Genomic DNA, 10830 nt, shown 5'->3' with positions numbered 1-10830 from the left:
ACGTCCAGACACCTCAAAGATCGTATTAGAGAACACATATTAAAGATTGAACATGAAAGCACCGAAACAGCCCTCTACAAACACTTCACTAACCACCACCGAGCTAGTCTCAAAGATTTTAATTATATAGGTATACAATTAGTGACACCAAACTGGAGGGGAGGTGACTATGAAAGGCGCTTACTGACGGTAGAATCCAAGTGGATTTTTAATATAGATTGTCTTTACCCTAGGGGTTTGAATAATAGGGAGGACCTCTCACACTTAGTAAGTACAAATAATCACTGATCTTAGACAGTAGGTGACACATGGCCAGTTTGCATGTATTTTCATACTAGCTTCTTATAGCTAAGCGTCACTACAATTATCATACATTTGTCTTACTGAGGTCCCTTCTTTTGAACTGGAGTTATTCAGCCTCTCGAGCATAGTACACGTACCCTATTTTGAAGTCCTATTATTAGTCCTATTCCAAGTCCCATTTCTAATTATTTTCAGATATGCTCTTATTCAGGAATACCGTGATCCTTTTTTGCCTTTGATGTAGTCTTTCGTGTAGCTCTGTGTAGCTACCATATCTCTGCCTTATATTTCAATATGCACAGGGTGTATATATATATATCTATTTCCATTCCCCATGTTCGGGCTTATTGCTGTATTTTATCTGCATTTTACTAGTTTTAATCAACCCTTCTGTTAAAATTAAAATTTGATTCCAATTTTAATAAGAATTTTATTAGTAAGTTATTTTATTGAAGATGTCGATTTTAATTGTATTTTAAGTTTTTTCTTTGGTGTTTTTTAATGTATAATGTACAATGTTTAAATGTACTAATGCACAAACTGATATTTATCCAACATATATATTTTTACTCTCATTTGTAATTTCTAATCGTAATAATATTGCTCGTTTTTATTGCTCGCTATACCACTAACATAAATTGGTACAATCAAGTCTTATGAAGTGTAAATTTTACAATATATCATGTATATGTAAAATTTTCAATACCCCTTCTCTAGTTATCGCCATATGCGAAAAACCGCTTTGTGATTACCGCAACCGGAAGTATGAGAAAACCGGAAGTAAACAAACACTATGTCACTTCCGGCCCGACGCTGATGTATGTAGAAACAGAGCGATCGGCAACGTACATGATAATGTATGAGAAACTAATGCTGACAGAACCCCTTATTCGTTCCAAATTATAGGACCAATATAGAGCCGTAATTATCTGAGTAAAAGGGGCAAATAAGCAAAAAACGGATACACAACAATAAAAGCACTTCCGGGTTGGGTCATTTTTTGGCGCCAAATTCCCCTCTTTTGCCGCCAAAACTATGCTAATTCATAGGTTTGTGATACATATAAATATAGCCACCAGCACTCACCCCTAGATAGTCTTGAAAAAGGCCTGTTAAAGAGGCCAAAACGCGTTGACATTTTTGGTGAGCATTATTTCTTTATTTCTTGCTTTTTGAAATTTTATTGCACTATGTTATTCTTTTGATTTACAGGGATTACAAGAGTTTATATTGAACAGGAAGGTAAAACCATCTATCTCAAAGAGTTCATCGCCATCATTCATACGGAGTTAGCCACATGGAGGATCATTCACTAATACCTAATTACTAAGACTTTCACCTGGATTATACTATATACACACTATTTATTATTTCTCTTATATTTTTAATTTTTAATTTTTGTTTAACCGGATTTTATATTTTTCACTATTTTTGACACATATTTTTGACACCTATTTTTAGGGGGTCCCCCACTTTTAATTTTAATACACATTTTTTACATATTTTTATACAATTTTTTACAATTTTTACATCACTTTTTTCACACTTTTTTTCACAACCTCCCTCCAAGGGATCTTTTTATCATCAGTTTATTTTTAACAATTTTATTTTTAACATTTGATTTTTTCATCAGTTTATTTTTAACATTTTATTTTTAACATTTGATTTTTTCACTGATTTTTTCACTGGTTATTTCCACTGGATTTACTCACTGGACTTTTCATAGACTTCTATTGACATATCTGGACTTTTCTATAATTTTGTATATCCCCGTAATTGGTGACATACCCTTATACCCTTTATCGTTTTTAGCAACCATTGTGTTTTTAGTATTTATCTGCTAGTACTGTGAAATTCCATTTTTCAAGTCTATTTTGTTACATGGATCCATGTTTTTAACTATATGTTTTTGAATTAAATGTTTGATAATGTTTTATAATCACTGATGTATTTGTTAGATTTTTCCTTTGCCTTATAGTTGGCGCTCTTGGATTATTTGTGTTTTTTTCTGTTGTTCTCACTAGGGTAAGCTAGATACCCTCTATCCAGGAGCTATAAGGAACCGGGCTGAGCGCTGTTAGATATCTTGTACTCTGTTTATAAATAGAGTCAGGTTGACTCACCTGACTGGAAAATGAAAATCATGGGTAATGGACCGGCCTGCTTCTCCACAGCCTGAAGAAGTGGTCCACTGGTTAGCTTAGCGGCCTAGCAAGCTGAAGGTTAGTGGTTTGAATCTAGCTTCTGCTGCTTTCCGCTTGCTTTGCATTTCATTTAGGGTTAAAAATTGCATTTAAGTGGTACTTGTGCTTTTGCCAATGTAGTTCTGTTTTATTTCCTTAAAGAGAAATTAAAAACCCCTTGATGTTGTGTTTTTTTTATCTGCCACCCATCTTTTCAAAATGCTGCAAACTGCCTAAAACCGCTATTTGATCTGCTGCCATAGCAAGTAACAGAATTAGCTTTTTTACCTCTTTAGGGAGTATGGGGAAAGAACAATATTTAAGCAAAAAGAAGAGATGTTCAATGTCCTTAGAGTCAAATAATCACTTTACTTCTACACTGTTTGTGCCATGATAGGGCTAAAATCATAAAAGTGATGGCTACTTTTCCTGCCGTCCCTTACCACTGTGCTTCTAATGTGGCCCGATGGTTAGCATGTCAGCTTTCTAAGTGAAAGGTTGTGGGTTTGAATCCACCCCCAGGTGCAAATCTTATGTGTTGCATGTCATTCTCTATGTAGTTAAAAAAAAAACAACTATTATTTCTTTATTCCCCCCCCCCCCCCATAAATTGTATTCTATTTTATTTTCCTAAAGGAAGTCACATACTTATTGCTTTTGCACCTATTCTTCTATTAATGGTCTAAAACCAGAAAATAATGGGTAGTGGCCCTGCCAGCAAAGAGCAGCAAGATATTCCATTGTGGCCTAGCGGATAGATGAGTTCCCTTGCAAGCGAGAGGTTTAGAGTTCAAATCCCGGTCTTGCTGTTGGGTTTCCATGCTGCCTGCCCTTCTACTTAATATATTGCAAAATGAATTCCCAAGATAAAAATTTATTTTGCAAATGTTATTCAATTTTATTTCCTTAAAGAGACATTAAACACTTCCTTGCTTTTGTGTTAAAAATTGTGCTTTTCTCACTCTTTCTAGAGGGGCCCAAAGCAAATTCTGCAACCTAGGGTTGGGATTTCCCAAGGATAAAACTACCATTGGTGCAGCGGCTCAATGTTCCAAGTGTTAATGTGGCCCGATGGTTAGCATGTCAGCTTTGTAAGTGAAAGGTCAAGGGTTTGAATCCACCCCCAGTTGTTACTCTTATATGTTGCATGTCATTCTCTATGCAGTTTACAACAAACTATCTTAAGATTATTTCTTCTTTATTTTTTCCCCCCGGAAATTGTATTCTATTTTATTTTCCTAAAGGAAGTCACATACTTATTGCTTATGCACCTATTCTTCTATTAATGGTCTAAAACCAGAAAATAATGGGTAGTGGCCCTGCCAGCAAGCAGCAAGATATTCTGTTGTGGCCTAGTGGATAGCTAAGGCGCCTTGTAAGCAAAAGGTTTAGAGTTCAAATCCTGGTCTGGCTGTTGGGTTTCTATGCTGCATTCCCTATTACTTAACTGATTGCAAACTGAATATAAAAATTTGTTTTGCAAATGTTATTCAATTTTATTTCCTTAAAGAGACATTAAACACTTCCTTGCTTGCTTTTGTGTTAAATATTGTGCTTTTCTCGCTCTTTCTAGAGGGACCCAAAGCAAATTCTGCAACCTAGGCTTGGGATTTCCCAAGGATGGAACTACCGTTGGTGCAGCAGCACCAGGGCCCAAGTGCTGGGGGGGCACCAAAGTCCGAAGGGCTCCTGCGCTCTCTCCTCACCTTTCACCACTGTGCCGGCGACCTTAACTAAGATGGCCGCCGGCAATGAAATAACAGCACCGCTCTTATGCATGCCCCTCATTCCTGTTCTCCTTGAGATCTAACGAAACCTGAGCATGTTACCTCCCCTGCACCGGGAGTAGCACAACAGCGCCAGCAGCTTTCAAGAGATCTTCACAAAGGCTGTAAGTTTTGTTCGTTGTTTCCTATGAAATCCTATGGAGTATTTGCTGCCTAAGGGTTTGTGCCTTAAAGGGACATTAAACCCCAAAAAATTATTTCATGATGCAGATAGAGGATTCAATTTTAAACAACTTTCCAATTTACTTCTGTTATCTAATTTGCTTCATTCTTCAGATATCTTTTGTTGAAGAAATAGCAATGCACATGGGTGAGCCAATCACATGAGGCATCTATGTGCAGCCACCAATCAGCAGCTACTGAGCCTATCTAGATATGCTTTTCAGCAAAGGATATCGATTGAATGAAGCATATTAGGTGATAAAAGTAAATTAGAAAGTTGTTTAAAATGGTATACTCTTTCTAAATCCTAAAGAAAAATTAGGAGTTTCATGACCCTTTAACATGTACCTTGTGTTCCCAACATTTGCACACTTTAACCTATGATCCTATGCCCAGTAAAGCAGTGAGCAAGGTGAAACACATCTGTGATAAAGTCTTTGTGACAAAAAATCCAATATGCAGCAGCACTGCAGTGATAGGAAATGTATTGGAACTCACTATCACTACAATGCTGCTGCATATTGTTGTGGTTTTTTTGATGCATGTTTGCGCTTTTGGTGTGAAGCCTGGCAGCCTGCACTTGTACACTGGTGTTGAATGAACTGGTATTAAAGGGACACAAAACCCTATATATTTTTTTTTTCTTTCATGATTCAGAAAGAGCATGCAATTTTAAACAACTTTCCAATTTACTTTTATTACTTAATTTGCTTCCTTCTCTTGTTATCCTTTGCTGAAAGGATTATCTAGGTGAGCTCAGGAGCAGCAGAGAACCTAGGTTCTATCTGCTGATTGGTGGCTGCATATATAGTTACCGATTGTCTTTGGCTCATCCATGTGTTCAGTGAGAAAGCAGTAGTGCAATGCTGCTCCTTCATTAAATGATACCCAGAGAATGAAGCAAATTTGATAAAAGAAGTAAACTGGAAAGTTGTTTAAAATGGTATGTTCTACCTAAATCATGAAAGAAAATTGTGGGGTTTCATGTCCCTTTAATAAAGTCTTTGTGTCCCATACCTGCAGCAGTGCAAGGAGAGACACTAACCTTATCGTGCCCCAGAACATGCGCTTTTAAGGCTTACAGAGCATCCTAGCTTCGCCGCCCAAACGCATTCTTATAGCTATAATAAAAACTATCTCATTGATAGGCCCTACACTCCTTTCCTTTGACTCGTGGAGAGAAACACACACACACACACACACACATATGCACTTGAACAAATGCCATAAGGGTATTAAATCTGTATCTGTTCACTTTTAACATTCTTTCACTAACAGCTCAGAAAAAGGCAATGCCAGTCAGCCACTTCAAGTAAGTCTTAGGGTTTCTCTCATTCAAAAAGTGGAACATTTGAGAAAGTAACAGGGGCCTAAGCCACTAACCATGCAGGAACCAATCAATATATCTATATCCCTTTTACCTCACTAGATCCCACATTTTACCCCGTCACCTAAACCGCATTGTAAGTCTGATCTTGCCCCACAGATTCCTTCCATATCTCTGCCTCCCAAAGCCCATTCTACATAGGTCTGGTGCATTTTCATCTTGCTCTTTACACATTCCAACCAGTCCCCCTTTCAAAGGGCAAATCCTCCGTCACAACCATAGTCATACTCTCCCTACACCCCATGCTAAATATGCACCCATCCACCCCATCCTGATTTTACATAATGCTACATCTCTGACAGCGCATCCTCTTTTTAAATGATGTGCCGGATCCTGCCCATAAAGCCCCTCTACAAACCCTATTATTGCCATCTGGTCTTCCATCACAATCTGGCCGTGCCGATCCACATTCAATCCTTTCCCATCCCGACCTCTGTTTCGCAACCTGATCCCCCCCCCCAGATCCTCAGTTTTTCCTTTTCCAGTACCCTTCCCCTCCGAGTTTTCCTAAGCTAGGCCCTTCCCCCACCAGATCACTTCTCTTTCCCAGACCAGCCCCCCTCCTATTTTTCCCAACCAGATCCGTCCCCCTTACCTACATCCTATTTTTCCCCCAACTAGAACCCTTTCCCCATCGACGCCATATCGTATTTTAACAAACCGATCCCTCCTCCTCCTCAGATCATCAGGCCACCTCCCCTCTAGATCCACATCCTGCTTTTCTCATCCAGACCCTCTCTACATCCTATTTTTTCCATCAATATCCTGCCCCTACCAATCCACATTCTTTTATCTTAACAATTAAACCCCTTTCCCAATTGTTATCCCATCCAGAGCCCTCCCACTCCAGACTCTACTTATTCCCACTTAGTTGTCGATTGCCAGGCTTAAGTTTAATGTCAGAGGTTCCATCAGGAAACAGACGTCAAGGCTTCGGGAACAGCTAAAACAATTGTCAAACATTCTTTATCAGAGGTCAGCAGCCAATAAATCTGTCCTTAACGGGACAGTCAACACCAGAATTTTTGTTGTTTTAAGAGATAGATAATCCCTTAATTACCCATTCCCCAGTTTTGCATTACCAATACTGTTATATAAATATACTTTTTACCTCTGTAATTACCTTGTATCTAAGCCTCTGCAGACTGCCCTCTTATTTCAGTTCTTTTGACAAACTTGCATTTTAGCCATTTAAAGTGCTCACTCCTCGTTAAATTCACTTACATGAGCTCAATGGTATCTATATGAAACACATGAACTAACGCCCTCTAGTGGTGAAAAACTGTCAACATGCATTTAGATTAGTGGCGGCCTTCAAGGTCCAAGAAATTGGCATATGAACCTCCTAGGTTTAGCTTTCAACTAAGAATACCAAGAGAACAAAACAAAATTGGTGATAAAAGTAAATTGGAAAGTTGTCTAAAATTGCCCTATTTAAATCATGAAAGGTTTTTTTGGACTTGACTGCCCCTTTAAGTCAGGTTACAGGAATGGTTCCCCAGGGGTCATGGTGCCAAAACCCCTGCATGGTCACTTCTGATATCCAGGCTGCGCTACCTTTAGCACAGGTATCACAAAGAAGTAAAATTAGCAAGCTCCTTGGTAAGAACCAAGGCTCCTTAAAATTTTCTTCAACCGGGCTCCTCCTCCTACTATTTTTTTCCATTCAGGCCCCTCCTCTTCCTATCCCTTCCACAAGGTACTCCTCCTCCTTTTTTTAAGCCCTAGTCTCCTCCCCTCCTATTTTTCCTGAACCGATTCCCTCCCCCTCTCCACTAACCCCATCCTGTTTTTCTTAACCCTTTCTCCTCCCCCTATTATCCTTTCCCCTCAAGATCCCTCCCCATTTTCCTATCCATACTCCTCTCTCCACCTATTATCCTTTCCCTCCATCTCCCTCATTCCCATACCTCCCCCATTTTTCCCATCCAGACTCCTCCCTCCACATCCTTTTCTCCTCCCCTCTATTGTCCTTCCCCCTACCCCTTTGGAGCCCTAATTCCCTGTCTCCCCCTTTTATCTTCCCAACCCAGTCCCTCCCTATTAGTGTCTTTTTCTTATCCTGGCTCCTCCCTCCATATTGTCCTTCCCCCTCCAGAGCCCTCAATCCCTGTCTCCCCCTTTTATCTTCCCAACCCAGTCGCTCCCTATTTAGTGTCTTTTTCTTATCCAGACCCCTCCCCACTTTCCTATCCAGGCTCCTCCCTCCACCCCTCCCCACTTTCCTATCCAGGCTCCTCCCTCCACCTTCAATTCCCCCAATCTCCTCCCCTATTCTCCGCTTCTGATCCTCAGACCCCTCCCCTTTCTTATCCAGACCCCTCCCCCATTTGCAGTCTCACCCACTCCTCTTCCAGATTTGTAATTTTCCCAATGCATATTTTAACCCATATTGGCTATGTTATACCATACAGTTATTATTATTATACCCCTGAGATATGGTTTTAAACGGGTGTTTATTGCAGACCAATTGATCGATGGCAGGTATGCCATGGAAATGGTAGCCGTAGGGTGGATTCGAACCACTGGCCTTGAGCATGCTAACCGGTAACCTTACCACTGCTCCACAGCAGCTATATGTTTATAGATAGAGTCAGGTTGACTCACCTGACTGGAAAATGAAAATCATGGGTAATGGACCGGCCTGCTTCTCCACAGCCTGAAGAAGTGGTCCACTGGTTAGCTTAGTAGCCTAGCAAGCTGAAGGTTAGTGGTTTGAATCTAGCTTCTGCTGCTCTCCGCCTGCTTTGCTTTTCATTTAGGGTTAAAAATTGCATTTAAGTGGTATTTGTGCTTTTGCCAATGTAGTTCTGTTTTATTTCCTTAAAGAGAAATTAAAAACCCCTTGATGTTGTGTTCTGCCACCCATCTTTTCAAAATGCTGCAAACTGCCTAAAACCGCTATTTGATCTGCTGCATTAGCAAGTAACGGAATTAGCTTTTTTACCTCTTTAGGGAGTATGGGGAAAGAACAATATTTAAGCAAAAAGAAGAGATGTTCAATGTCCTTAGTGTCAAATAATCACTTTACTTCTACACTGTTTGTGCCATGATAGGGCTAAAATCATAAAAGTGATGGCTACTTTTCCTGCCGTCCTTTACCACTGTGCTTCTAATGTGGCCCGATGGTTAGCATGTCAGCTTTCTAAGTGAAAGGTTGTGGGTTTGAATCCACCCCCAGGTGCAAATCTTATGTGTTGCATGTCATTCTCTATGTAGTTAAAAAAAAAAAACTATTATTTCTTTATTCCCCCCCCCCCCCCATAAATTGTATTCTATTTTATTTTCCTAAAGGAAGTCACATACTTATTGCTTTTGCACCTATTCTTCTATTAATGGTCTAAAACCAGAAAATAATGGGTAGTGGCCCTGCAAGCAAAGAGCAGCAAGATATTCCATTGTGGCCTAGCGGATAGATGAGTTCCCTTGCAAGCGAGAGGTTTAGAGTTCAAATCCCGGTCTTGCTGTTGGGTTTCCATGCTGCCTGCCCTTCTACTTAATATATTGCAAAATGAATTCCCAAGATAAAAATTTATTTTGCAAATGTTATTCAATTTTATTTCCTTAAAGAGACATTAAACACTTCCTTGCTTTTGTGTTAAAAATTGTGCTTTTCTCACTCTTTCTAGAGGGGCCCAAAGCAAATTCTGCAACCTAGGGTTGGGATTTCCCAAGGATAAAACTACCATTGGTGCAGCGGCTCAATGTTCCAAGTGTTAATGTGGCCCGATGGTTAGCATGTCAGCTTTGTAAGTGAAAGGTCAAGGGTTTGAATCCACCCCCAGTTGTTACTCTTATATGTTGCATGTCATTCTCTATGCAGTTTACAACAAACTATCTTAAGATTATTTCTTCTTTATTTTTTCCCCCCGGAAATTGTATTCTATTTTATTTTCCTAAAGGAAGTCACATACTTATTGCTTATGCACCTATTCTTCTATTAATGGTCTAAAACCAGAAAATAATGGGTAGTGGCCCTGCCAGCAAGCAGCAAGATATTCTGTTGTGGCCTAGTGGATAGCTAAGGCGCCTTGTAAGCAAAAGGTTTAGAGTTCAAATCCTGGTCTGGCTGTTGGGTTTCTATGCTGCATTCCCTATTACTTAACTGATTGCAAACTGAATATAAAAATTTGTTTTGCAAATGTTATTCAATTTTATTTCCTTAAAGAGACATTAAACACTTCCTTGCTTGCTTTTGTGTTAAATATTGTGCTTTTCTCGCTCTTTCTAGAGGGACCCAAAGCAAATTCTGCAACCTAGGCTTGGGATTTCCCAAGGATGGAACTACCGTTGGTGCAGCAGCACCAGGGCCCAAGTGCTGGGGGGGCACCAAAGTCCGAAGGGCTCCTGCGCTCTCTCCTCACCTTTCACCACTGTGCCGGCGACCTTAACTAAGATGGCCGCCGGCAATGAAATAACAGCACCGCTCTTATGCATGCCCCTCATTCCTGTTCTCCTTGAGATCTAACGAAACCTGAGCATGTTACCTCCCCTGCACCGGGAGTAGCACAACAGCGCCAGCAGCTTTCAAGAGATCTTCACAAAGGCTGTAAGTTTTGTTCGTTGTTTCCTATGAAATCCTATGGAGTATTTGCTGCCTAAGGGTTTGTGCCTTAAAGGGACATTAAACCCCAAAAAATTATTTCATGATGCAGATAGAGGATTCAATTTTAAACAACTTTCCAATTTACTTCTGTTATCTAATTTGCTTCATTCTTCAGATATCTTTTGTTGAAGAAATAGCAATGCACATGGGTGAGCCAATCACATGAGGCATCTATGTGCAGCCACCAATCAGCAGCTACTGAGCCTATCTAGATATGCTTTTCAGCAAAGGATATCGATTGAATGAAGCATATTAGGTGATAAAAGTAAATTAGAAAGTTGTTTAAAATGGTATACTCTTTCTAAATCCTAAAGAAAAATTAGGAGTTTCATGACCCTTTAACATGTACCTTGTGTTCCCAACATTTGCACACTTTAACCTATGATCCTATGCCCAGTAAAG

At 39.8% G+C, this 10830-nt stretch overlaps 1 long non-coding RNA gene across 1 annotated transcript in view; it reads left to right on the top strand.

Annotated features, from left to right (window-relative positions):
- The first annotated feature begins 4325 nt into the window (after window positions 1-4325).
- Window positions 4326-10830, top strand: part of LOC128639150 (uncharacterized) — a 30250-nt gene continuing 23745 nt past the window's right edge. Inside the window, exons 1-2 of the long non-coding RNA XR_008399146.1 lie at window positions 4326-4377; window positions 10054-10371. This is a non-coding gene — a long non-coding RNA (uncharacterized LOC128639150). The remainder of the gene's footprint in view (window positions 4378-10053; window positions 10372-10830) is intronic.

Source organism: Bombina bombina, chromosome 1, assembly GCF_027579735.1.
Source record: "Bombina bombina isolate aBomBom1 chromosome 1, aBomBom1.pri, whole genome shotgun sequence".
Taxonomy (NCBI): Eukaryota; Metazoa; Chordata; class Amphibia; order Anura; family Bombinatoridae; genus Bombina; species Bombina bombina.
This window is presented reverse-complemented; position numbering and strand designations above follow the sequence as displayed.